Source organism: Pinus tabuliformis, chromosome 4_2 (assembly GCF_031772625.1).
Source record: "Pinus tabuliformis cultivar Carrire ecotype Pingquan chromosome 4_2, CPIR1, whole genome shotgun sequence".
Classification (NCBI taxonomy): domain Eukaryota; kingdom Viridiplantae; phylum Streptophyta; class Pinopsida; order Pinales; family Pinaceae; genus Pinus; species Pinus tabuliformis.
Genome location: NC_142304.1, coordinates 559,417,320 through 559,440,956, shown reverse-complemented (window position 1 = coordinate 559,440,956; position 23,637 = coordinate 559,417,320). Strand labels below are relative to the sequence as shown.

Genomic DNA, 23,637 nt, shown 5'->3' with positions numbered 1-23,637 from the left:
AATTAAAAAACGGATCTATCTCCAGATCCAAGGAGGAATCTAAAAAAAGGTAATTTTTATTAATAAAAAAAAACAACTCCTTCAATTGGATGAAAAAAAAGGGATTTCCAAAAAACAAAATCCCTTTTTTTAAGATATCGAAACCCTCCTTTATAAGCTCCTTTTTAAATGTATAGAATCCCTCTGTCAAATGCCCCCAACGCTTTTAAAAAAATATGTTAAAACCCCTTAAATTTCTTTTCAAAAACTCAGGTTTATACTCACTCAATTAAAAAATAAGCTCCTTTTTAAATGTATAGAATCCCTCTGTCAAATGCGCCCAACACTTATAAAAAAATATGTTAAAACCCCTTAAATTTCTTTTCAAAAACTCAGGTTTCAATACACTGATACTCACTCAAACTTTGCCTCTGGACTCCTCACTGCTGAAAATGGAATTCTGGCTTTTCAAATCTAAGCTTGAGATAGACCGCTTAGACGTGAGTGCAAGAATATGCCTTGTAGTCTGTGGAAAAAAAAAGCCGTAGCAGAGAGGTAAACCCAGCAGTCCACGCAAGATGAAACTCTTTGCCAGTATGAGAAAATCGCGGCAATCAAATCCCACAGGCAAGTGATCTGGGTGCAACTTCGCGTCTTCAGATCCACTGAACGCCCAACGCATCCACACAGGGATGCCACAGCTCTATAGAGGCAGTTGCCACGACTGCCAATAGAAACCACAGCCAAACGATGAACAAACTGCCACCACTCAGCCTGCTCGACTTTCACTGCAGCTTCAAGCCACCTTCGATCTCACCACTCCGGCAGGTCCTCTCTCACCACACAACGATCTACACCAGGCACCCTCCGCCCCTTCTCTCTAATCCCAACGACCACACCGATCCACTGACTGCCCGGCATACACTGCCAGCTCCACAGCACAACAGATCCGTAACCTTTGGGCCACACTCCCCGCGCCAAGATGCCACCGATCACTGATTGACCCTCCTTCTCGGCCACGCTGTAAAGCCCGCATCATGGCACATAAAACTTGACCAGAACATAACGATTTTTGCTCACGATATTCTTCAACTCAGTCGCAATAGATTAACGCAGCACCTCCGCTCACACTGCTATACATCCCATAACCCCCACGCAACAGATCCAATTGTTTATGAGCATTAGATCCACGAGTTCCAACTCACGTAGCACACCGAGCTCGAATCCGGTCAAACTCCATGGGTCAACCTCCACGTGGAGCAGCACGCTTGTTTAATTCAACTCCGCGCTAATGGACCGTGCTGAGAGAAATTGCTGGACGAGTGAACAATGCGTTTTTCCTGGAGTCACAGGCGCGCTGCCTCCTCTGCTGACTGGGTTTGTCCACAGCGATTTTCGAGCCAAAATGAGCGCTGATCAAAGCATAACCGCAGAGAAAACAAAAATAGTTCTCTCCACACTCGGATTTTCTCCAGAGTCTCACCGCTGCCAAGGATACTTAATCGTCACCAGCTCTAACTCGATTCAACCCTGACGCTCTGATACCATGTTAAAAATTGAAGGCAAAGAATTTATTCATCAAATGGAGCAGCTTTCAGGTGAGGAGCTTCACCTGGAGATTTCCTCTAGTAAAATGCTCTACGCATTCATCATTAAATAATTTACATGCAAGTAGAAGAGTTAGATCAAACTCCTAAGATGTAGGAACTAAATCCTAGTCTAAGGCTCACACTCAACTAATGAACGAACTCTCTCCAAGAATACATTTTCTAGATTAATTTCAATAGGTTCAACTCCCATTCTGGTTGTGGGTCCTCTTTTTGTAACAACAGGGTAGTTAGCAAGCAGTGATCACCGTCCAAAATATGAGTAACTTGCCTCATCGTAGGTCACACTTTTGAATCCCAGCGAGTGCAAAGGAAACCCGGGTTAAGCAATTTGTTCATCTCTTTTTGATCGAATTGGCCTTCGAGCCTCACATCCACTCCCTTTCCTTTTTATGCAGTTGTTTGATCTTATCAACAAGTAAAACGTCGGGAAACCTGAAATCGATGGTGATTCTACCAGACAACCTCCAGGACCACGACCCCGACGCTGAAAATGTCGGCCTATGTCGTTGCCCTGCCCAAAGCCACGTATTCAGGGGACATGTAACCGAAGATCACACGGACAACACCAGTGGCATGGTGATCGTTGTCACCGTGGGCAACAAACTCCGCCAATGTGAAGCCCTTGAGGCGAGGTGTCACGCCCCTACACCTGCTGTAGTCTTTCAACTGCTTATAGCGAGGTGTGGCACTATAAATCGTTTTCTTTTCACCAATACTTACGATTGTAAACTATGCCTAACATTCCATACTTAGTTTTATTTTTCGTTACCAAGTATTATTATGTTTCCTTTATACAAGTGAAAGCTCATAACAATCACATAAACAACATTATACAATACAAATGCACAACAGTATAAAGGGAGGGGCAACTCCCTGCAATATGAGTCTGCGCGAATCAATATATTATACAATCTTCACTTTTACAAAGTACAAGTTAAATCTTGGGAAACCCCAAATTTACACTTATCCAATTTTCAACTTCGGCAAACTCAGTTGCCCAGCTCGTCAGCGCCTCCGCACGGTCGTCGCACGACTCACCAACCCTTCGTTCACCTTATCGCACGATCGTGTTGTTTGCCCAAATTGGGCGCGCCTCGTCGTAACCAAGTTGCCACACATGGGCGCCTCCACACGAGTCACACCTCCGTTCACAATCTCAACACTTCACCATTTCCACCGTACACAACTTCCGCGTTTGCCTCTGCACGACGGGCAGGCGCTCACCCAAGCTGCCCAAGAACCCGTGCACAACCACCCAACCGCACAACCGCACACAACCGAGCGTTCATGCCTTCACCCGTGCGCCTTCGCACAATCGGGCGCCCTCGCCTTCACCCGTGCACGCCTTGCACAACCGGGCACCCACACCTTACCCGTGCACGCCTTCTCTTCTACCGATGGGCGCTTCTCGCCCAACACCTTTGTTCGCTCGATACCCTGTGCATTTACTCCGTGCAGTCTCACCCAAGACTTGGGCGCATCTGGCTACAATAACCTGCACCTCGTACCCTTTGAGCTGCGCCTTGTTCTTCCTTAAGATTGAAGGTCGAACTTGCGATGTCAAATGAACCTCCACGCATCTTCTACTTATATGGGTGGTAGGGTGAGTTGGTCTACTCGACCGACTCGTCCTCCACACCTTAACGCACCCCTACTCCATCGCAAACATTCGTCGGCTTGCTTCAAGTTGTAGGTCGGCTCTGTGGGTGATCCTCCAAGCTCCCACGCATATATAAACACCTCGCTCAACCTTCTACGCACTTTTATTATAACATAACTCCATCGCATTGTAGGTATGAGCTCGCACTTTGTTGTTTCAAGCTGTTTGCCATCGCACTTCAATCCGGGAGTGTGTGTCAAGGACTGCAGGTCCTTACATCCTCCTCCACCTGAAGTCGTTGTCGTCCTCGACAACATAACATCCTGGTAGCCATCCACCAAGATCACCAACAACTCTCTCACCCATGATGTCAACTTCTCCACACACTGCAACCATCTCTGCAACATATGTAGAACCACTGTCTCCATCATGTCTCGTCTCGGCAACCATCTGTCACCAAGATCACCATACCAAGGTATACACCCCATTGGTATGTTATACATCGGAAATCATCTCAATCCATGATCATCGATCATCTCGTCGCAATCTCCACATGCTACTCTCCATCGTGGAAGGTTGGTCCCTCCATCTCAAGCTACATGCTTCCTACAACCTCTCGTGTTGACCTCATCATGTGTCGTCCTCGTGTGAATTGCTGCCATGATACTCCAACACAATGCTAACACGTCTCTATACACTTCCGGACTCCATGTTTGAACTAGTCGAGTGATCAGTCCAACTGTCACGCTCAAACCATGAGAGTGAACATCCTCATGCCATCATCAGTTGTTTCTCAGAACATCCCGTCACATCCTCAACTTGATCAAGAATCCATCTCCAAACAAGTGTAAGCCATGCTCAGGTCCATGAAGTAGTCCTCATCCCATCTGCAACATGTTGTCCATGATGTCTAGTACTAATGTGCTGCATGAAATCAGCCACATCTATCCCAACATCATCATCCATATGTGTGCCTCCTCAATATGAAGAGACCATCTCATCAAACTCCAACTCTTGATGTGCCACATCCAAGTCCATGAAGCAACCTCCATCATATCTGTATGTGCCATCCCTCAAGTCTGCCATAGAAACAAGTATACACCTGTCTCATCTATCCATGTGCTGCCCATGATCATAGATCAATCAACTCCCATGTGTCAAAGGTGGTTGAGTCTCGGCTCAACCCATGCCCAAGTGTTGCCACCAAGGCATCATCATCGTTGTAACTCCATCACTCCAAAGTGTCTCATATCGATCCTCCACATCAAGTCACTCTTTCAAGCCATTCCCATACATGTACTTGAAAGTATGCACCCCATCCTGCATCAAAGTCTCTGACCTCAGCTCCTCAATGCATCAGATCCTCCAAGTCCACCATATATGAAGTCCCTAAAAGTCACAACCTCATGTCATCATGAGCTCCATGAGTCATCTCCAACCAACACTCTAGCAAGCATACAAGTCTCGGCCCAAAGGTCTCTACAAGATGCCTCAGCTCTCCATGTAGTAGGAATGCTCCATAGTCTACTCACAACTCCATCCAAGTCCATGGCCTTGTTGTACATAAGTACACAACCTCTCCATTGGATCATAACCAAAACATCTCCATGTCACACTAGCAAATCCACCTGCACAACATCCCTGCCTTGGCACTCCTCATTGGATGCCCATAAGTGACACCTCTACAAGTGCTCCTGCATCATGTCCCTGCATAAGACTGCCATGCTCCATGTCTCCAACCTGATGTCCATGACTAAGTTGCCCATGTAGTCCAACCAAATAGACCCATCAGAACGATCGGTCATCCTCATCCAAGTCTGCAATCTTCGGTCTAATGAACTCAGTCACCCAACCATATCATCATCACATGAGTCTCTCCATCATAGCTCCCCACTAAAGGTTCCACCAAGACTATCTCTTGGCCTCGGCCATGAGAACTCCACCCAAGCATCATCATACCTCAAGTGTGTGCCCTCCTCCAATGTGTCCATGAGTCATGTCGGGCACTTAGCCAATTCTCCATGTGGCTAAGCATGATCCAATCCTCCGCAACAATCATCATGTTCCTCCCTTGTCACGGGCCTTTGTACCTTCTGCTATAAGGTCACAAACAACCCCAACAAGTCCTGCAACAGTCAACAATCCTTGCTTCTCCATACAGGGTCTCATCATAGTCATCCATGGTAAGATCCTCCCTAGCATTGGCAAACTGATTTTGCCCTTCCCTACATACGGTGCATCTACCAAATGCTCAAGTGAAACACAAGTATCAATACTTAATTCATCATCATGAGGCTCCTCCATATGAGTATCCTCATCCATCCATGTCTGCAAACTGCATGATCCTGGTCCAACTTGATCGATCTCAAATTCATCCTCCATCGTTGTCACATCTGCAACATCTTCAATCATCACGGCTTCCTCTTCCTTGTTAGCACAATCTGCAACTTCATCTTGCTCCATTGTCCAACCAAGTTGAAGAAGTTCATCTTCAACATTCTTTTCCAAGACCTCAAGTTTATCTCGAATCCAGGGGTTCTCTTATTTCATCCGCTTCAACCTGTATAAGGTAAGCAAGAGCTTCCCTTCGCATTCTTCCAAACCTGCCATGCCTTGTCGTTCAGCTTGGCCCAAGCACTAAGCTTCACCTCTGCCAAACCTGTTTCACCATTCACCAGCTTCACCAAGTTCCCTGCAATCATGAACCAGCCCTTGTTCCACTTGTATGTGGACCAGCTTCCTTCCCCTGCAAGTACCTGCTTCCACCGTCATCAACTGTCAAGTGCTTACACACTTGCTTCACCCAGCTTCCTACAAGACTTCTTCAAGTCTTTAGACTAGCTCTGATACCACCTATCACGCCTCTACACCTGTAGTAGTCTTTCAACCGCTTATAGCGAGGTGCGGCACTACCAATCATTTTCTTTGCACCAATACTTACGATTGTAGACTACGCCTAACATTCCATACTTAGTTTTATTTTTCATTACCAAGTATTATTATGTTTCCTTTATACAAGTGAAAGCCCATAACAATCACCTAAACAACATTATACAATAGAAATGCACAACAGTATAAAGGGAGGGGCAACTCCCTGCAATATGAGTCTACTCAAATCAATATATTATACAATCTTCACTTTTACAAAGTATAAGTTAAATCTTGGGAAACCCCAAATTTACACTTAGCCAATTTTCAACTTCGGCAAACTCAGTTACCCAGCTCGTCGGCGCCTCCGCACGGTCACCACACGACTCACCAACCCTTCGTTCACCTTGTCGCATGATCGTGTTGTTTGCCCAACTTGGGCGCACCTCGTCGTAACCAAGTCGCCACACACGGGCGCCTTCGCACGAGTCACACCTCTGTTCACAATCTCAACACTTCACCATTTCCACCGTACACAACTTCTGTGTTTGCCTCTGCACGACGGGCGGGCGCTCACCCAAGCTGCCCAAGAACCTGTGCACAACCACCCAACCGCACAACCGCACACAACCTGGCATTCGCGCCTTCGCACAACCAGGCGCCCTCGCCTTCACCCATGCACGCCTTGCACAACCGGGCGCCCACACCTTACCCGTGCACGCCTTCTCTTCGACCAGCGGGTGCTCCTCGCCCAACGCCTTTGTTCACCTAATAACCTGTGCGTTTACTCCATGCAGCCTCGCCCAAGACTTGGGTGCATCCGGCTACACTAACCTGCACCTCGTACCCTTTGAACTGCGCCTTGTTCTTCCTTAAGATTGAAGGTCGAACTTGCGATGTCAAATGAACCTCCACGCATCTTCTACTTATATGGGTGGCAGGACGAGTTGGCCTACTCAGCCGACTCATCCTCCACACCTTAACGCACCCCTACTCCATCGCAAACATTCGTCGGCTTGCTTCAAGTCATAGGTCGGCTCTGTGGGTGATCCTCCACGCTCCCACACATTTATAAACTCCTCACTCAACCTTCTACGCACTTTCATTATAACATAACTCCATCGTATTGTAGGTCTGAGCTCGCACTTTGTTGTTTCAAGCTGTTTGCCATCGCACTTCAAGCCGGGAGTGTGTGTCAAGGACTGCAGGTCCTTACACGAGGGCTCGGGTCGACATCTGAAAACATGTTGCTGGCCATGACGACCTTGTGGACAACAGTCTTCTCCCATTCCTCGTTCAAGTATAGCAGCGCTGCGGAGAGCCCCTTGACAATCTTGTACCGGTTGGGCCAGTCGACCATGGAGCCCTTCTTGTGGCATAACATCTTGCTCAGCGACCAGTTCATCAGGCAATTGTAGACGACCAGGATTTCACCCTTCTCAGTGCACCAGCCCCAGAGTTGCACCAGGTTCTGGTGGCGGATACGCCCGATGTTCGTGCTCAAAATGGGCAGGAAGCGCTGGGCACGAACACAGTTTTGTGGATGTTCCATTCACAAATAAAATACTTGTAACTCTTTGTAGTTGTAGCTCCCATTCATATTTGGCATGGTTAATGGTATCTTCCATTATGATGGAATTCGATAGGTAAATGGTTTGTTATAAAGTGATTCATTGTTTGGTAAAATATTAAAATAATCATGACAGTTGCACAAACTGAAGGATGTTTCAGTTTGTTTAACAAACTTTAGCAATAATTTGTTTAATTCCACATATAAAAATGAGTTAGGGAAAGAGCAAAACCAAACTCTTTCCAATTCCACACTAAGGCTAGACAAGAACATACTGATAGAGAGAGTTATTTTTGAATTTTAGTTAACTAAATTTCAAATATTACATCCATGTCCATTCCAAGCTCACTTTAACTTTATATTTAAATTCATATCCATTCCAATTTCCATATGATCTAGCTTTTTATTTTCATCTTTTATTATTCCTGGAAAGAACTTGTTATTTGAGACAATTGACAATTAAATTTTCTTTCTTGTATTTATATCTTTGAAAATATTTTTCATACAATTATAGCAAATATATTCAAGTTAATGTTTCACCATTTCTACCTAGGTAAACTTGTGGACCTCAAGAGGTGAAGAGGGATGTGAAGATGGCACAAAGTTAGGACATGGTTATGGAACAAAATTGAGATGTTTTGACTTAGCACTTGTTGCAACTTGTGAGTGGTGAACTAGTTGAGAGACCTTCAACAAAGGAGTTGGGTGGTACCTCTCAACTTGTGTTTTAATCTCCTCCTTGAAACTACTAATAAAGTAATGCTTTGAAAATGCATCATCCATACATTTTGTTAAAATCTAATAATCAAATCCCTCAAAAGAAGTAATAAGTTATTACATTGATATAATTTGAAATAACGTGTTAAGGATCCCCAAAAGATTACTGTCAATTTCAAATTGAGCATAAAGGTCCTTCACAATCTGGTTCTATGAAATGTACCCCTTACATGCATTTTTATGGCATTTCCACCACTACCAATGCTCCCTATTCATATATACGCCACCATTAGGAGTCTTAGTTTCTCATTCTCAATACCTTGGAGGGAAACATAATTTCCATTTGACCCACCCACCCTATTGGATAAAATCCATGAACTTATTAAGATATACCTTCGGAAATCTATGCATCATATTGTATTGATTTCCATGAAAGGGTATTCCTATGTGATGGTCACCTCCCTTTGAAGATTCGCCCCTTTACATACACCCCAATTTATCATTGCAAATGTCTAATTAATGGTTGAAATGTGGATAACCATGCAAATACATGTTACCTATTCCCAACTTTGGTAAATATTGTAAAAAAAAATGTTAATTTTAAATTGAACCTGAACGGACTTGACAAACTATTTTCATGAAATATACCCATGGTATGTCATCTAGTGCCATTTCCACGACTACCAATGCTCCTCACCTAGATACACACCTCAATTGGATTTTTTCATTGTTCATCCTCGATAAACTGGAGGGAATGTAGTATTCCATCTAACCCATCCATCTTAGTGGATCAAATCCATTGAAATTACTAAGATCTACCTTAGGCAATCAATGTTCATCATATTGGATTAATTGTCACAAAAGGATGTCTCACTGTGATGGTCATTCCCTTTAAAAATTCATCCCTTTCCACACACACCCACGCATAATTGCAAATGTCCAATTGATGGTTGAAATTGATTTGAAATGTGGATGTTGTTTTATATTTTATCATTTAGTGAGACAATGAAGGAGTATATATTTCTTCTAATTAGGTGAGCCTTGTATGCATGGTCATGTTTCTTGTGAAAATCACATAACCACGTGGTTGCAGTAAAGTGGCTATTGATATGCTATACCGTTGTAACCAACATTGAATTGGGATTCGATCAACAAAGGTCAGCTAGAATGGTTTATGCAAGCCCAGGATCATTCCCACAAATTTTTTTCTTTTACTATGTAAAGATTGTTGTATTGAGGAATTTTATATTTGGGTATTTTTGGGGCATTAATTACATGCCTAGTTATACCATATAATTCTCAAGTACATGAGAGTGATCTCCCCAAGATTTATCCTCAATATACTATGAGGGTAGACATCCAAAAGGTTTAGGCAAGTATTAGAAGAATATTTGCCTAGGTGGCTTCTAATATAAGCAAGGGTACATGGAAGATTGAATTTTTCAATAGAGGTTGACTAGTGTGATACTACCAGTTAGGTATCAATAAAGGTGTACAATGATTTCCAACTTGGTGACTCAACTTCTATTCCCTATGTGTATGCTTCCCAATTGTAGTCTATCCATTAATTAATAAATATCAATGCATATAGACATTGGAACATGCCTCTTACCTAAGAAACCCTTCTAAAATTAAAGTACTTGTTAGCATAGGAAAGTGGATTTGACACCATGTGTAATATAATTATATACAAAAAACCAATAATCAAGAAGTTACATTATATGGAGAAATCCAAATCGTAGAAAGTAAATAAAATTAATATTGTACCAATCAAATAGGTAACCATTTTATTGATATTCCGAAAAATGAGTAACATTCACATGCTCTTTGAAAAATAACCCCTAAATAAACAAAGCTCCAATACCATAATATCTCTTAACAAAATATTGCATAATTCTCTACCTCCATAAATAATATATATCTACCTCAAATCCTAACTACTAATGCCCCTTATATTAATAACTAAACCACATCAATAATAAATACCAACTATCTACTAAACCTTATACAATAAAATTTTAAAAATGCATTAATCAACTACACACCAACTACTTAATAAACTTTATTCAAAGAATATGGATTCTTTATATAAAGAAACTAAATCCTTAACAACCTAAATACCCATAATTAAAGACATTAAGACACGACCTTGACATTAACTATATTTAAAAGACCCAAAATTTGTCACGCACACTCAAGGTGTTGATATATAGTTTGAATAAAATCTTTTATAATGAACTCCTCCACAAAGAGACCAAAGTCGCACCATATTGGTAAAAAATCATCAAATTTCATACCATTATAGAAGTTGGATAAATAAAAGTCTAATACAATTGAATCTTAGTTGTAGTAACCATCCTAATCTTTAAAGATTATATTTATTATTACATTAATAATAAATTAAAACATTTTATTGTATTATTAAATTAATTTGTTTAACATATAAAAAATAGTTAAATTAAAATCTACATTAAAATTAACAATAAGATCAAATGGTGTAACTTAGTTCGTTAAAAATATAATAAAAACTAAAAATTAATAATATATTAAAATAAAATCTACATTAAAATTAACAATAAGATCAAATGGTGTAACTTAGTTTGTAACTTAGTTTGTTAAAAATATAATAAATACTAAAAATTCATGAAATAAAATCTATGTAAATTTCTAATAATTAAATGAACATATTATTTAATTAAAATAATGACACTATATACTATTTACAAAATATTTTAAATTTTCCAAAAATAATCCTTTAAAATTAAAAATAAATGTCTTATAGAATTGTAAAATTTCAATAACCACACTCACTTTACATTTAAAAAAGACTTTAATAACCTAAATAAGTCTCAACTCCCAAAGATCAAAAATGCCATCCCTTTTCTTGGTAGATGATAAGCACAACCTAGATATAGTGAATAAAAATCGAAGTAATTGGCTCTATTTGCACAAGCATGACTTCATTTTAAAAGAATTAACGGCATAATCCCATCTTTAAGATTATTAGATTTTAATATAAATTTCAATGTTTAGAGTATGATAAGTATTGTGAGCTATTCAGATTAGCAATGTTATTTATCAAATCTCTTTTCAAATACATAGTCCCTTTCACATCTCAATGTTTCATTGAATGCAAATATTCAATCAATTTTTTTATAATAAGTTTTTAAATAAACCTCTTTCACTTCAAACTAAAATATTAATATTTATTTAAATTTTTAAGAGTAATTTTTATAAAATTATTTTTAATTAAACTAAAATCTAAAAAAAATGAATATTTCGTTGAATTATTTTATTTTATAAAAATAAAATAAAATAAAAAAACGTAATTTTTTACTGATTAAAACAGGTGCTGGAATTTTTTAGAAAAATTTGAGGTGAAATCTTGATTTGTGTTATGTAAATTGGTTTTTTTATTATATAAAGAGATTCAACACCCTCTAAAACCCCCAAGGCACTTAGATTGTGCAAGGGTTATCTATCAACCTTGTGATTTCAATACATTCCTCCCAGATTTTAGAAAAATTAGACCAGAAAAACTCACTTGAAAAACTCCCAAAAAAATCACACTAAAAACAGCGCAAATCAAAAACTACACCAATTATCTTTTATCAAATTATTGTTGTAAATATTAAAAAACGGAATAAAACGTGAACTTTATAAATGTGAAATTATAGAAATAACAATACATTACATTACGTGAACATCTTTTAATTAATGTTTCCAATTCTTTGAAAAACACCGCCCATCTTTTGACACGAAAGATAAAGTAATCTTCACCTTTAATTATGGTAAGAATGGTAGTTGACCATTTGCTTCAACTTCCCCATTATTTCTTATATTCCTTTATCAAAGTGGCAGCATCAAGCAAAGAGGGAATCTCTACTCAATCACTCAAAAAATTAAGTGAAATTTCCTTTTCATTTTCAAACTTCAAATGTTGCATTTATATGATATCGATTCCCTCGTTTTTTTGGGACTTTCAAAAACTTTTCTTTATTCGGTAGATAAAATGATATTTATATCTCTATAAGATTGATAAAACAAAATAAACATAGATATATTAATTTTTAATTTTTAATTATTTTATAATATAAACTGTAATATATTTTGAAGTGGTAGTTTATTTATGAGATGTTTGTGAGATTTTTTTAGTTTAATTTGTTTATAATATCACAAAAATTTATTGGAGTCATAAATTTGAGTTGTGAACTCTCCACAGTTCAAGTGTTTTAGAAGTTTTTAAGGTGTTAAATCCATATATGTATGTTGATATAAGTTTCTGGATATATGTTGTGTGTGAGTTTAGTCAAAACCCAAGCTTTAAAAAAAAAAAATAGCCATATTCCTAAGAAAAACTCTAAAATGTCTAATAGTTAAACAATGCATATTTTATATCTTAGTATTGAAAACCATAATATCCACTCTATTCATATATTAATTAAATATTATTTTATATAATGTTTTTATATAAAAATAATATTATACTAATTAAATCATGTTAATTAATAGTTGTCAAACTTCAATATTTTGGGTGCCCTGAAGGTTTTTGATGGTTCATTTCCACCATCAAAAACATGATTCAAACACTCTTAATTCAAGATTTTTTGAAATTTTTTTGCCCACATTCGACCACTTTTGGCCGTCCGGGGTCTCTGACTCCTAAAACAAATATTAAAATAATTATTATTAGTACTCTCTCTCTCTCTCTCTCTCTCTCTCTCTCTCTCTCTCTCTCAACTTAGAAATTAAAATAAATTTATATTAATATTTATATCAATTTTAATATAATTAGCCTAGTTATATAAATTAAATGGCTGGTAAATATAGATATGTATCAATCCATAATAACAATCAAAACACTTCCCGATTATCTCAAATTGCTAAAATTATAAAGACCATAAAAACTAATTAAATTATAACTTTATTATTATTTATTAAGAAAATAACATATATACATTTAAAATATATATATATATATACACATAAAAAGAAGTTAAACACATATACATTTAAAAATTCATGGAAAATTATCCTTAACCATGGATATTTACCATCACTTTATCATAGAGATTCTTAATTTCTAAAGAGGCTTTCTTACAATACCATGGCTTATCAATACCACATGCCAAAAAAATCATAACTTACTTCATATGATACTTGTTCATATGATTTTCTTTTTTAATTAATCAATTTAAGTAAAAAATAAAAATGACATAACTACTGAGAAAATTCTCAAACTTTAATTTGTCTATCCTACTATGAATATTTTAGAATATTCTGTGGAGATTTAATCCCTCCCATCAACTTAATAATTTTTAATAATTAAATTAACATTATGGAAACCTTATTCCAAAATAAATATGCTTATGGACATAATTACTTGTATTATTTTTTTTCTTTTCATTTACGAAATGATGAATATTAAAAGATTAGGTACCCATAGCCATAAAAATTGGATGGTTGGTAAATGTCAATAGGCACAAATCCATAATAAGTATCAAAACACTTACTCCATCATATATCTCAAGTTATTAAAATTTAAAAAATCATAAGAATTAACTAAATTATAACTTCTTTATTATTATTATTATTAAGAATTAATAAAAGTTAAACATATATATGCCAATTAGAGTTATCTTAGGCATTATGGTAGAATTGGAATTATTGTTATCTTAAGAATATATATATATACACCAATTGGAATCCATGCTTCCAGTAGCTTGGTTTGTTCGAATCAATGCCGTATCTGTTGTGATAATTTCAATCTCTATACGGCGGTATGGATGGCCTTCGTATTGATGTAGCTAGCGTTGTGAGAATGCCAATTGGAGTTATCTTGGAATTATTATTATCTTGAAGAACCCAAATTCAAATCATAGTGACATGATGAGTTATAATATCTAGATAAATATTGTTATAATGAGTTTATAATATGTAATAATTCTTTTTTTATTAAATAAGCTAATAATTTATTTTTAATTAAAAAATATAAAAATATATTAACCTAATTAGTAAATCATTTAATAAAGTAGACTGGTGAGAGAGAGATTGATAAAACACTATCAATTTTTTCATATTTATAAAATTTCTATATTAACAATTTCTGAAAATTACTTCATATTAATGGTAAATATGATCGAGTGAACATTTACATCTATATATTGTCTTTTTCATTTGTCAAATGCTGAGTTCATTAGAGACTACATTAGGCTTGACATGCGGCTTGAGAAACCGCGACTTAGGGGCATCTAAGCCGTCAAAATCACTCGGAGATCGCACCTGGTTTGGGCTACACTAGCCCTTAACATCATTGGATTTTTGTCCATGGAGTTTCGAATCGGTGACCTTCACATCATGGAGTGACTTAATAGTACACCCCATCACCCTCTATTCTACTCCTAGTGGGCTACATCTATATATTTTTAAATTAATAATGAATGCACAATTTTTATTATTATAAAAAAAATCATTTCAGTGAGAGAAATACAATATAAAAGGATTATTAAAATTCCTATATGGAGTGAGCTTTAAGGAACACTGACTAAAGGTAGGAAGGGAGAGTGCCACCTTGGCCACTCCGTTCAATTGAGGAAATGTGTGGCCACCTCCCCCACCAATTATCCTTTGCATAAACTTCTGATGATAAACATAGTCGCAAACATTATGACACCATTAATGACTTGGGGTGACGATTTAAGGAAGGATTTAGATGGATTTATGACAATGAATTCTAAGGTTATAGGGTTACCATTTGTGTCTCTATTGCATTGGGAGCGAGCTTTTTCCTAAGGCACTTTGTTACTCAACATGATGCTTTCGTTCCTCTCACTGTTATTTCCATCTTTTTAAGTGGGGAAGGACTAGGTCCTGACTCCTCTGGACCTAGCTTCCCCCATTACGCTTGATTCTTTGCATTCGTTTATACAATTTTGAGGCATGGTTGTCTAAGGAGATTGCATCGTTGGGTGGCATGTTTGGATGGATGCGAAGAAGTGTTAGCTTAGAATTGGTTGCAATCTACAATGAAATGAGCCCCTTGTTGTTTAGTTCACCTCCTACCAATTACATTGGGCTATAAACCTCTTCCCCTTCTGCCATGCCTATGCAATGAGCTTGTAGTTGCAGAGGAGCCTCGAATAGAGTTGTAAGCAGTGCTCAACCTCGCCTTTGGGCTCATATAACAACTTGTTGCTTTCAGTTGCACACTACACCCAAAATCCAACAGGAAATTCAACAAGCATTTGTAGAGGCTTTAGCTAATAGGGATGAATTCATGGATGTTGTGGTAGTGGCTTTTGTGGCTGACTAGGTGGCAAATAGTGGGCACAACATAGGCTTATAAAACTAGTATTTACATATTAATGTACTTTATTGCCATATGAGAACTCTTTTAAGCAAAGTTTTCCTAGAGATAGGTGAGGCAAAACATGAGATTTTTCTATAAATAGATTATTTGCATGATAAACATTGCATTATGGCTCTTCAATTGGCGTGTATTGAAACCCTCATAAGTCATGAGAAATGCCCAACCTTTTTGGGCACCCTTGCAGATCCAATCGACATATCCACTTTCTCCTAACTTGATTTGATTTCCAGGTTAGTCTTACTCCTTGCAAAGTAATAAATGCTTTAGCTTCTGTTAGTTTTTTAATGGTTTCATATGAGGCTTCTAAGCCATTTGTATATATACTATCTACGCTCAATACTCAAATGCATCCCAACTCATAGTTATGTATTATGTATTTGTTTAAACTCTGTTGACTATATGAGTAAAACCCTGAGATCTCACCGCTAGTTTGGTTTTCAATAACAAACCAACAAAGTGGCGCAATAAAGGCATGACTATTACTATATTTTGGTTCCATATCACCAATAAGAAGACTGCTGATTTACTTAAAAGAAAAAAATCAAACAAACAAAAACTAACCTAACTATTATTAAAATCAAAGTCTACGTTTATCCTCGAGGAGTGTGAAACGTTTTTCGACTGCGCCACTGAACGTTGGGAATGTTGGTGTGAAGTTTGTATCAAAAGAGAAGCGGAGTCCCACAAATGTTAATCCCAAACCTTTCTTCTCAGATATTGGTTGGCAATGGAACGCTAAGTAATTCCCACTAATCTTCTTGGGTATTGTCAATCAATTAGTCCTTTCTTCTCAGATATTGGTTGGCAATGGAACGCTAAGTAATTCCCACTAATCTTCTTGGGTATTGTCAATCATTGACTAATTGTCTGTACATTGTTGGGATGAACGTGATTACATTATGTGTTTTTAAACTCGTAGCCACATAAGCGAGCTAAATAATTGATTTTAATATGATTTTTAACAACGCTTCACCCAATGCCTAATTAAACTACCTTCCTTTTGAATGCATCATTCTTCTACTTTGAAGGAACCTCTGCCATAGTTTGTACCCATCTCACATTAAAAAATGGGCTGGGAAATATCGGGACAAGACCTTGCCAGCCCCACACACCGAATATAAATCGGCCATGGAGATTTTTATTTTTTCAAACCATTGAACAAACCTCAAATGTTACGTTCATTTCCATCCCAAACTTAATTTCACACATCAAATTCATATGGAATCCAACCTACATTTTCCATTTTCCATTTTCATTAACCAAACTTTACCTTCCTTGAATGCTCTGCTTTCAACGCCTCCCTCATGTGGATGATATATATATATATATATATACCTTTCTTTCTCCAACAAATACAGATACAAATACTTGTAACTTTCGTATTCATAACTTTCCTAAAACACACGTAACTTTGGTAGGTCCAGCCTTCATATGCAACATATATTTAGATAAGCGGTTTCTTGTCTTCTCAAATGTACTGCTAACATTCATATCATGGAATTTATTACTTCACGAATCTTCTTATTAGTCCCTGCCATCTGGCAATGGCCAGGGACTATAGTAATCCATATGCGATGCTATAGCATTAATTTGAAGCGCTATGTTATTAATTTACGCGGATTATTGGAGGGTGACCAAAGTTTTCAAATGCGACGGTGTTTGCCAGTGTCAGGATAACCAAAGTTTTGAAAAGTAACCGTGTTTGCCATCTTATTTGGCCTCTTCCCGAGGCGGAAGAGGCTGGACCATAGGTTTATTTTGCTTTACCCTGTTTATTATCTGTGCCGGTCAAAGAGTTCATATTAATGTTAACATTAGTTTGCGTTTGTTTGCAGGTATGTTAACATTAGTTCACGTGTGCCGGTCAAAGAGTTCATATTAATGTTAACATTAGTTCGCGTTTGTTTGCAGGTATGTTAACATTAGTTCGTGTTTGTTTGCAGGTTGGCTAGTATATTAGCAGGTTTGAGCATATTGGCAGGTGTTGTGCATGCAGGTGGTGTAGGTGTCCATGCATGGTGGTGCAGGTGTTCTGCTGGCCTCCCTTCCTTGTTTCCTCTTTCTGCTGCCATCCCTTACTTGTTTCCTCTTTCTGCTGCCATCCCTTAATTCGGCTCAGTTCCGATTCAGGTCAGGTCCAAGCTATTAACAAGCAAGCAGGTCCAGCATCTAAGGCGTATATGGCAGGCCTAAGGCGTATAAGGCAGGCCTCATGAGTAAGTGGTCAGGGTCTGGCAGACAGACTCTCAGCTACTGAGTTCATCAGCGTCAGCCCAGGCTGGGATACCGGGCGGGGCACATAAATGGATTTCTTTACTTTTTACAGTACAGAAAGAGGCCATTTCATGAAGTTTCTTCCCTGGGGGCAGGGTAATGTCGCGTCCAAGTCAGGTAGTGTCACGCAGGCTTTTCTTTTCAGAATGTTTCTACTCGTCTGCGGGAAGAAAACCTTTTGAAGATAGGTCGATAGAGGTGTAGGAGGTGGTAGATAGCTGCTTCTAACATGTGTCTTCTTCCTCGATCTCGATAAAGTAATTGAATTGAAAATCCCTCCTTCGAAGCTCTTCTCGTAGCAGGGTCAAAGTTCAGTCAAGACTAAGTCGACTATCCTATCTCTTCTGCCTTTCTCGGCTAGAGAAGTTCACAATCCCTCCAAATGTCATGGAGGAACTCAATCAAGAACTTCTAAATCGAACTCTTGGAATGCTATCTCCTCCGCTTGATGGATCCATCATGAAAAGGCAGAGATGGGCAATTGGTTCGACTCTAAGACAAGCCCTCAACGAGACCTGTGAATTCTGGGTTTGGTACCAGGCCTATTTATCTGAAGCGAGTATCCCCAATGGCGAATATCGATAGGGAACTCCAGTTCCTGCTTCGAGCCAAAATACGGACCTAGAACTGGAGACTCTGAAACTAGTTCAGCAACAGGATAAGGGGTTAGGACTAGAACAACCAGAAGGTATGCTGCTGGGTAGGTGATCAACCTTGCTACCCTTGCTTCTCTCACCCGTGCCTATGCCTAGGTGCCTCCGCTACTTGTTCGGTCACAAATGGATAGGGGAGGGGCAGAACAGGGAGGGTAGGTCGGGCAACATCTGCAGAATCTGCTTGCTGCAGAAACCACTACTGATGCTGCGGGTTTATGGATTTAATCCTCCTGCATCCTAGGGCTGACAGTCAGGGAGGTTAGACTATTAAACAGGCAACAGGGGATGGAGCTTAGACAGTTAAACAGCAGGGCATGGAGCTTAGACGGTTAAACAGCTTAGAAGGTTAAACAGCCAAGAGTTTAAACATTTAAGCCAGCAGCTAAGGTAGCAAAAATAGCAATGGCGTTGACATCTGTTTGGGGAGCTATGACATCTGTGCTGGTTAACGTGCCAGGCTGATTTGATGGAGGTTAACGTAAGTCAGGGCATTTGTACGTGTTGGTTAAACAGCCAAGAGTTTAAACATTTGGGCCAGCAGCTAAGGTAGCAAGAAGAGCAATGGTGCTGCCATCTGTTTGGGAAGCTATGACATTTGTGCTGGTTAACCTGCGAGGCTGATTTGGTGGAGGTTAATGTAAGTCAGGTCATTTGTACGTGTTAGCTGCTAATTATTCATTGTGTACACATTTCATTCTATTCAGCATTATGCATGCAGCGTCCGCTACGTGTAAGTTACTTTTGTTGTTATATAATAAAGTTAGAAATGATTTCGTGGTTACCTCGCTTCGACTTTTATTTTTGCTTCAACTCCACTACATTGGTCTATATCAGGTACTGTTTATGTTATTACATTGTTTTGATATATTTTAGCCTCTGTAGGGTTTGAGTTTTTTACGTTGGCTGTGTATGATTTCAGTTGGGTTTGAGTTTTTTACCTAGGCTGTGTACGATTTCAGTTTTTATCTTGGCAATGGTTTTTTTTTGTCTGTGAACAAATGGTTGGTTAGGAAGGGACCTCAAACTGTAGGACCCTGGCAAGTTACGGTTACCATTTCAGGTGAATTTAGACACTTTTAACGCTCCTTAGGATAGCGTCTTGCATTAACTTTTCCCATTTCTACTATCCCTAAGAACTGTTTATCTTGCAAACCATGATTTGTTTTTTTCCTTAGTTATCATTATTGTAACATTTGTCTAGGATAGAAATTCCAGGAAAGCACTGTGAAAATCTGTTGTTCAAGGTTTTGGATGATGTGGTCAAGAGAATGGCCAAGCATGGGAAGACGAAGGATTTCTTGAGGGCAGGAAGATCAGTGGAAGAATCAGAATGGTCACTAGTCTCAGAGGACGAAATGAAATCTAGTTCCTTGATCTATACATTAGAATCTACAGGGGAATCACTATCAATATTAATATCATTATGATCATTAGATTCTAGAATGAAATCCCAAAATGTAGGTTCTAACATTCCTCTTTATAACCTTTCTAGCTGGGAACCTGAACCTTGAGGGCCCAATTCTTCAGCCCCTAGAAGGTACGCTTCCGCTCATCGGATGAGCACATATCTTCCCTAGATTTAACTCAGGTTTTCAATGGCTAGGGCACAAATTTCTGAATGTATTTTCAGACCTATTTTTTCACTACTAGCACAGAACTTCTGAGCTCATTTTCACCAACAAGGTAATCTTGGGCAAATATTTCAGAGCTGCTTTTTGGAACTGAGTTTTCACTACTAGGGCATCATATTTTGCAAAATTCCTAACCTCATTTTCTGAGTTGGATCAGGTCTTTTTCAGATCTGGTTTTTAGAATTCTTTCATGATTTACATGAGTCTTTGCTGGGTTGACTCCTGAGTCTTTCCCAGGTCACAGATCAGCTTTGACCCTTAGCCATTTGGATTAAGTACCGAGTCAGGTCTGGCAACTGTGTTCAACAAAATCTCTGAAGACTTTTCTATTGCGACAGAGAGCTTGCTCCTATGCTTGTGACAGGATCATCTACGGGCCTTTGTGGCCTGACCAGATAAGAGCCTTCCTACAATAATTTAGAATAGTGACAAGATATTTGTCCTCCTCTCCTACCTCCTCATCCTTGTCAATGACTTGATTGTTGCATTGTTCAGATATCGTGGTGTAAGGGTCATGGCAAAATTCCCTTGTTACAGTTGCATTTCAGGTGTATTTAGACACTTCTAACCCTCCTTAGGATAGGGCCTTGGATTATCGTTAGGTCACATGATGGACAGGAACAATCGGATCAGTCCCAGTATCAACGGCTGAAGCTCGGATTCTGCCCCTCCTTCGCGTTTATCTTGTGTTGTGAAACTCCTCTGCGGCTGATGCCCTGTAGCACACCGTCCAATAAATGGGCGTAGACTCCAAGACCTAGCACTTATTGATCCAAAACAAGCCAAGAGGTATGGTTTTAACTCTCTCCAAGTTCCCTAGTTTTCGTTTTGATTTCTGTAGCTGAAACCATAAGGGATAGGTAAACAAGAAATCACAGGCATATAATCATCATTTGGTTGAATGACTTAGTAGTTAATTAATTGATTCGAGAAAAAGGCAGGAGAAGCAAGGGTATATGAACCAGTAGCCCTTTTCATAGCTTAGATAGCCACGTTACCTTTTTGAAAGTGTTTCAATGCAAGATCAAAGCTCTCTTATATCTGAAAAACACTTATATCTTGTCCGTGTTACTGGTAGCCTGCTCCATCAACATATGATGAAGTTTTTAAGAACATGTTTGACTACATAGACCGCTTATTTTTAATAGTGAGGCCAAGGAAGCTTTTGTACATGGCAATTGGTAATTGAGTTAGTTACCTTAAGTACTCCACCTTTAATATTTGACATTAAATATTTAATGTTCACATCTTTTGGTAAACTTTTACTGAGCACTGACTTTCTGTAACTGTACATGGTGTTGCACAACGTTTTTGTGCTGCAAAAGATGTAGCTGAAGCAATAAGTTTGTCTGCTATTGAAGAACTACTTCATACCCCTTCAAAGGAAGTTGTTTTAAATAAGATTCAAGTAGAAATTCAACGTTTCTGATTTACATTGTGCATTTTTCAGAGTACAGAAGAAGAAAGATTGAGAAAAGAGTTTGAGGCAGAAGGTAAAGTTATGGCCTTAAAAGAGAAATCAGAAGTCCATGACTCAAATGTCATTACCCCTAGGACAAAATTTATGGCCACACTGTCTGTAGCTATGTAGTACTATGTACATTTAAGATTAAACAATGACCTGGGATGGCAGAAAATAAAGGTTTGCATTATCCTTCATTTCCCAAGGCAGTATTGATATGTTACCGCAGAATCTTAAAAGTAACTTTCATCTTTTTTAGGAAGCTAGAATTGCTGATGTCTTGTAATCTTGTTTGCCTTTCATGACTAATTCATATAATTGCGATTCGTTTCTACATTTCACCTCTGATGTGTGTTGAACTGCTATTTTTAATTCAATCTTGAAGGTTATATTGTCTGATGCAAATGTTCCTGGTGAGGGGGAACACAAAGTCATGTCCTATATACGTCTCCAAAGAAACCTCCCTGGTTTCAATCCAAATACGCGTCACTGCTTGTATGGATTAGTAAGTGCTCTGATTTCTAAAAAGAATGGCGTTGCTTGAAGCTGACATGTGGTATTTTAGGTTAATTGCTTGATATTTTACTAAGACTTATGGTATCTCTTCATTTAGCTAATGATGATTTTATTTGATAACATACATTTACTTTTGTGTATAATTTGTATGATTTTAAAGGCTGCTTTTGCAACTCCAGGATGCAGATTTAATTATGCTGGCATTGGCAACTCATGAAATCCACTTCTCAATTTTAAGAGAGGTTGTTGACTTCTTTGCAACATAAACACTGATATTTTGTTTCCGGATATTCTGGGATTACTATGTAAGAGATAGCTCTGCCTCTGAGAGCTAATTGTGAAGGAAATCCAGGAGAATTGGATGAGGACGGCAATGAACAGAGTCCTGTTCCTAAAAAACCCTATCAGGTTTACTAGAAAGATTGAAACTTACAAATTGCTATATTTACTATATATTTTGAACAGTAGACATTCTTTCACCCATAGGATAGGGATTTCATTACAGTAAGTCTACTGCCATATGCCATTATGCTAATAATTGAGCAGTTTCTCAACATCTGGACCTTGCGAGAGTACTTGGAGTGTGACATGAAGATACCAAATCCTCCATTTAAGGTGGACTTTGAACGGCTTGTGGATGATTTTGTCTTTATGTGCTTTTTTGTGGGGAATGATTTCCTTCTGCACATGCCTACATTAGAAATTCGTGAGGTTTGTACATGATTTCTGGCATTCCTGTAGTGCTTTTCTTTTATTGACAAATCACAAAAAAGCCTTTACTACTGGCTTTGTTATACTGGTGTTTCCCCTTTAACTGGTCATCATTATTTGATTGGGAAATTATATTCCTTGTTATGAAATGAATTTTATAGAAAGTGCTAGTGTGGTTGTATTGTATTAAAGAGGATGCAGTGAAAGACCAGAAATTAATTCAAATTTCTGTCAGGGTGCAATCAACTTGCTGATGGTTGTATGCCAATTTCAGAACCAGTCCCAGCGGCTCTCACATCACTATCTTGCCCGCCCTTCGCTCAGTAAAATATATAGTCCCACTTGACTAAGAATGGCAGTGGTATTTTGAACTCTGGTATCAAAACTGTGCATTGGATGTTAACTGACATAAGCAGTCTGAGCAGCTCAGTAGACATTTGCAGTCCCAAAGGTACACACAATCACTTCCTGTTCTATATCCATTTTCATTGTTCAACTTGCTATTATGATTCTGTGACTTGTAGTTGCATTGCATCACTAAACATAATATTGCATCGAACACTTAGTCGTCATCATGTTTCCTATGTCTGAGAAATTCTTTTTTATCTTGGCAGTCGTATTTTGAACTCTGGTATCAAAACTGTGCATTGGATGTTAACTGACAGCTCAGCTCA

General features: G+C 38.4%; 1 long non-coding RNA gene across 1 annotated transcript; it reads left to right on the top strand.

Annotated features, from left to right (window-relative positions):
- The first annotated feature begins 22,128 nt into the window (after positions 1-22,128).
- On the top strand, positions 22,129-22,466 carry LOC149170485 (uncharacterized). Its single transcript, XR_016259661.1, has 2 exons — positions 22,129-22,241; positions 22,432-22,466. It is a non-coding gene; the product is annotated as an uncharacterized LOC149170485 (long non-coding RNA).
- Positions 22,467-23,637: the final 1,171 nt, after the last annotated feature.